Genomic DNA, 6,387 nt, shown 5'->3' on the forward strand with positions numbered 1-6,387 from the left:
GGAACCAGTAGTTTAGAGCAGTGCTTCTTGCACTACCTGGCATGAAAGGACTAGTTTTTCAATCTCCATTTTGTTACAATCTATAGTTTTCTAAAATACAAAATCACACACTCCTGTGTTGCAGCCATTTCAAATAGCTGAAACAGTACTTCAACACCTACTCTTATTGCTGTACTTATCATCAGCCAGCACTAGACTATGGACCACGCTTTGTACAGCATAGGCTCAGAGGACCATTCCTCTAGAGACCACTGCCAACCTGGAGGTTGGAGGCTGTTGTGCCCCTGACTCTGGTCAGCCAAGGCTGTCGTTCCTCTACTCCAGCTTGCAAGGCTTCCTGGAGTCAGGCCCTTTGGGCTTGGTTCACCAACTGAGAGCCCAGTTTGCCCTATGCTTGTCTTGGCTCCCCAGTTTCCCACTCTCTGTGAAGGTGGCAGATTACTGTTTTCTCCCAGAGCCCAAACACCAATGGAGCTAAGATGCTCGTTCAGTCTTTTTCGTTTAGGGGGCCCAGGCCTTCACATTCTGCACTATATGTGCTAAACAAAGCATACGTTGATGTGCAAAGACGTGGCCTAGGCCAAAGGGGTCCCTTCTGGTCTCCAAAGTGGAGTTCCCAAACCAGAGGCCCAATTTCTTTGGCAGCACTCCAGGGGCTGTTGTCCAGAGGGTGGAAGGGCTTTCGAGTGGGTCTGACTGCAGAGTAACAACTGAACAAAGGCTCCCAGGGCAGGCCAAGGGAAGACTGTGTTAAGGGAAATGGGTCATTTGAAGTCAAAGGAATGGAATGTGCCACAGTGATCACTGAGGCTCTGGCCCACTTGAATGTTCCATGGTTCAGAAAGAGATGATGGCTAAGATGCCTAGTGTGACTGATCTGTGTCTGCTTTCTCTTGTGGCCACAAAGACGAATTCATTGCATCAACATTTACTTAACATTTTCTAGCTGCTAGTCTCTGTGCTGAGCCCTAGGTTGGGAGGACAGTGAAGAATCACACATGGTCCCAACTCTGGAGATGCATGGAGCTCACAGTTCAGTGGGAAGATAGAAGGTAGACATTCCTAATGGGACACAATCACCAAAGCAATGACCAGGCTGGGTTGCCAGCTCCATGAGGACAGGGATTATCATCTGGCTTATTTACTACTGTATACTCAGTGCCTGGTGCTCACTCAATATTTATTGAGTGAAAGCTCTTTAATGTCTCCATCCTGGGTGCCTGTGGTTGATGGTCAGTTTTACGTGTCACCTTGGCCAGGCTATAGTTCCCAGTTCTTCAATCAAACACTAATCTAGGTGTAGCTGTGAAAGTACTTCGTAGATATGGTTAACATCTACAGTTAGTTGACTTAGAAAAGGAGATTACCCTTGATAATGTGGATGGGCCTCAGCCAATCAGTTGAAAGTCCTTAAGAGCAAAGCTGAGGTTTCCATGAGAAAGAAGTTCTACCTGTGGATGGCAGTGTCAGCTCCTGCTTGAGAGTTTCCAGCCTGCCCTTCCTGATGGCCTATGGATTTCAGACTTGCCTTAGCCAGCTTACTTATCAATTAGTAAGCCAATTCCTTGCAATAAATCTACCTCTATTTCTATCTCTCTGTCATCTATCTATCTATGTCTATCTCGCTATCATCTGTCTATCTCTCTCTATCTCTGTTTATCTATCTATCTACCCATCAACCAGTCAGCCATCTATCTATCTAAAGGATTGTACCAGAGAAACAGAATCCATATATGCAGTAAAATTTGTGTGTGTATGTATGTATATATATGTATACACATACCTCTGGGCCCACATCTTGAATCTACCTCGGGTCCCAGGGTTCTCACCTATGTAGCATTGCTCAGGCTGGCTGTGAGTTCTGTTGTCTCCCTCAGTAGTCTGTGAGCCCGTGGAGGGCAGGGTCCCAGTTGCCTTCATGTCTGTAACCCCAGTGCCTAACCAGGGCTCTGCCCTGAGTGGCCCTCCTGAATGATTGTTGGATGAATGGATGTGCAGATGCTGAGAAGCATCCACCTCCCAGGACTTCAGTGATGACCTCTGTACCTGTGACTGCCAAAACTCCAGTTCCAGGCCAGACTTCTCCTCTGAACACCAGACCCATAGCTCCTATCACTTACCGGGTATTGTGAGTCCACAAACTCAATATGAGCAGCAGCGGAGCTTAGCACTGAGGAGTCCAGACTCATGGGCTCAACTGCCCAGGTTTAAATCCTTGTTCCTTCACTGACTATCTGTGAAATTTTTTAATCTATGAACTTAGTTACCTCATTTAAAAATAAAAATCGTCATTATCATCATCATCTTCATCCCATCATCATCGTTATCATCATCACCTACCTTACAGGGTTTGAGAAGGAATGAGTTAATATGCGTAAAATGCAGGGAAAGGGGCCTGGAACACAGTATGCCCTCTATTTCACTGAAGACCTGTCAGCTAATATTATCAGGTTCCATTCAAAGTGGTCTAAAGCAAGACTCAAGACCTTCTCCAAGCTGTTCCTTGTCTCCTGTATTCTCCACTCAGTAAATATCTCTACCATCCACATCCCTCCCACTTTCCAATATATTTTACATTATGTCAACCCTAATTCTTCTATATCTCTTTTCCTCATCCTTACTGCTACCACCCTGGTCACAGCCACCACCATCTCTTACCTGGATGTCTGTAATAGCCTCCTAAATGGTCTCCCTGCCTATGCTCCTGCCCACTTTCTCAAAGTCTACTCCCTACAGCAGCCAGGGGTATCTTTACAAAACTTGTAACTCTATTCAGAACTTTCCAGTGGCTTCATATTTTATGAAGAATAAAATCCAAAATCTTCCCCCTGATCCCCAAGCCTTGCCTAGTCTGGCCCTTGCTCACCTCTCTGACCTCATCTTCTGCCTCTTTCCTCATCCTCTACTATGTTCTGGCCACATTGACTCCCTGGCTCCTTCCTCAAACACAGATAAGCAATCTACTTTAAAGTCTTTGCACATATTGATCTCTTTGACTGAAATCTGGTTAATTCCTCCTATTTATGCCTAAGTTCATACACCACCTCTGCAAAGAAGACTTCCTAACCTCCTATACTAGATAAAATTCTCCATGACATGTTCTCATTGCATCCTGGACCCCTCCTCCATAGCTTAGTCCAGATGTCATTATACATTTATTGGTGTGCTTATCTGACTGATATCTGTCTCTTTCACTAAAATTAAAAGCTTCAGGAGGCCAGACACTTTATCTGTCTTGTTCAAAACTATGCTTCTAGTAGCTAGAAGGGTATCCGGCACATAGTAGATGCTCAACAAATGGTTATTAAATGGCTGAATCATTGAGGCCACTTTTGATTTGGGCTTGGGAGATGAGCCCAATGTCATCTTTTTTTTTTTTCCCCATGTATTTTTATTTATTTATTTATTTATTTTTATTTTATTTTTTTAAATTTTTGTTTATTGCAGTAACATTGGTTTATAACATTGTAAAAATTTCAGATGTACATCATTATACTTCTATTTCTGCATAGATTACATCATGTTCACCACCAAAATACTGATTACAACCCATCAACACACACATGTACCGAATTATCCCTTTCACCTTCCTACCTCCCCTCTTCCCCTCTGGTAACCACCAATCCAATCTCTGTCTCTATGTGTTTGTTTATTGTTGTTATTATCTACCACCTAATGAAGGAAATCATACGGTAAAGTGAAATAAGTCAGAGGGAGAAGGCCAATGTCATCTTTTTAATTTTAATTTTTTTTTTAATTTAAAGGATATTGGCAGTTGGGTTTTGTAGAAGGTGGAAAACGGATTCTAGGTGAGAAAGCAACATAAGCAATGGCATGAAGCCATGGAAATGGAGGGTGGGTTGAGAGAACGGTGGGGATTTTGGAATGGCCGAAGAAGAAGGTATATGCAAAGCATGTTGGAAGGTGAAGGTGGAGATGACCACAGGAGCCTGACACACCAGACCTTGTGCTTCAGGCTAAAGAGTTTCATCATTTTCTGGAGGGCAATGGGAAGCCATGGAAGGGGTGCTATGGAGAAGTCTGGCCCAAACTGAAAACTCTGCCTTCTTCATCTGGCCCCAGGCATCTCTCATTATAAGCCAGGAAGTCTCAATGGTTCCCCTTCTTTTTGCTCTACATTTTCCCAAACCTAAGAGCACATTTTTTGATTTTGCTTTGAGAAAAGCACGCGCTAAATCCTCAATACCAGATGTTCAAATAACAGTCATGGTTCAAAGTTAGACAATTGGGGGCAAGGGCCACAGCTATAAGTTTGGAGGGAAACTGTTGGGATTTCTAGAAGGCATTAGGTCATTATAACCTCCAGATATCAGGGTCTGAGAGATGGACCTAAGGCCAGAGTGAAGAGAGACAGAATGAGAGAGAGACAGAGACAGAGACAAAGAGACACAATCTGAGAGCAAGCCAGAAAGAGAGAGACAGAGAGACCACCAAGACAATGAGGAAAGACAGAGGTGGAGATCTAGAGCCAAAGAGGGACGATACCAGTGAGAAAGGCCCAGACACCTAGTAGGAAGCACAAATGTATGTAACTAGTGGGCTGGCTTGTTCAGCTTCTGATAAGTGCCTTCTTCCTTCCAGTGAAAGGGCATCTATGAGCTCTGGAGTTGGAAGTTAAGTGAAACAAAAAAAAAAGAAGAAAATAAGAAAAGAACAAGCCCAAAATACCAAGGGAAGCCAAGTGAAAAATAAGCTTGTCGGCTGGTTAAGAAGTTTACTGGCAAAATTTTTATATTCACTGCTCTTCTTCCTTTCAAACTCAATCTGTGAAAAGTATGCACAAAGGTAGCTGCAGAGGCTCCTCGCCCTCAGAGAGGAGCTTGAAATAACTAATGGCTGTCTGGGCACCTTGCAGAGGATTTTTTCCTCAGCCTGCCTCATGTTCTAGCCCCAGTCTTGGCAACTGGGATCTCCTTGTAGACTCTACTTAGCCTTTGTCGTTGTGTGTCCCACCCCAGCCTGTGTCTACAGGGCAGGAGAGAAGATCCACTGCTGCAGCACTCAAGGATTTGCCTTGACACTGGGTACATGAGAGCTGGGTAACATTCAATGCCAAATGGAAAGAAAGAATGACACATTCTGGGTTTCCACTGCTGTACAGGAGAAGTGACTGTTGGATAGCATGTCTCTGATTTTATTTTCAATGTCAATTAGAAGGAAGCTTCATATATTATAGGTGATGAAAACAATGCTACTGTTCATTGTCCCCCTGTGAAGAGAACCTACAGCAAGGTGGGGAGGACAAAGTCTGGATTGCATGGGGATGAAGCTTCATTTTGTTCTGCTACACTGGTGACTTTGGGCAACCTCTTCTTCTCTCTGGGCTTCTGCCTTACCTGTCCAATAAAGAAAAGGGACAGGTGATCACTAAGGGGCCTTCCACTTGTGACATTCTAGGAGTCTCAGTGTTTTAAGCCACCCAACCAAGCCTCTCATGACCTTCTCAGAAATATGAGTTTAATGTTCATACCATTGGGTAGGCTAACAACCATCTAAGCAACTACACCAAAACGGTGTGCATGGAGAGTTGGGTTTAGCACTGAATAGAGGTTGAATCTGATATGTCTCAGAAATCTGTTCTTGATCTTGATCAGTCACAAATTTGAACGCATAGAAGGCATATTTGCCAAATTCACCAGTGATATAAGGTCTGGAGAGAAGGATGTAATCATTGCTGTTTGTAGTACCCTAGCCAAACTTAACAAGATGACTTTTTAAAGGGTCACATGGAAAGCCATCATGTTTTAAAAAAATAAAATTTTACGCCCCTGATTAAAGATCTCTGGCTTTGAAGAAACTCAGAAGAAAAATACTTAGTTTGACCACAAAATTCAAAGGGGGTCTGGAGTGTGATGTGGCTGCACTGTCCAGGATGGGGGAAGCAGTGATTGCCATCAGAGCAGACCATGCCTGGAGTCTTGAGCTTAGTTCTGGGATCCACACTTGAATAGGGTTGGGGGACAACCTGGTGTGTGCAAGAGATGACTACCATGGGTGAAGAGGCGAAATGAGTGAAAGCACTGTTCAGCATGGAGGCGCAGATTCCTGGGGGAGCATGGCCACCCTCTTGAGTCTCTAAAAGTCTGTCCTGGGGAGGAGAGAGCAGGCTTGCCTGCTTGTGGGCCCCAGAAGGAGCTCCTATGATGAGCCATCAAGCTGTAAGTTAGAGGAACTAGTCAGCTACTGCAAGGCTGTGTTTTGTCAACATAAAAAAAAAAAAGTGCCTTCTGTAATCCCTCATCCCAATAACAGATTGGGCTGCTTCATGAGAACATTCTGGCTGTGAGTCTGAGGATGTGTTCCCTGGTGACTGCAGGAGTAGGTGTCAAGGATCCTGCAGTTGGTCCACTGGCCAGCGTGGGAGGC

This window comes from Diceros bicornis, chromosome X (assembly GCF_020826845.1).
Source record: "Diceros bicornis minor isolate mBicDic1 chromosome X, mDicBic1.mat.cur, whole genome shotgun sequence".
NCBI lineage: Eukaryota > Metazoa > Chordata > Mammalia > Perissodactyla > Rhinocerotidae > Diceros > Diceros bicornis.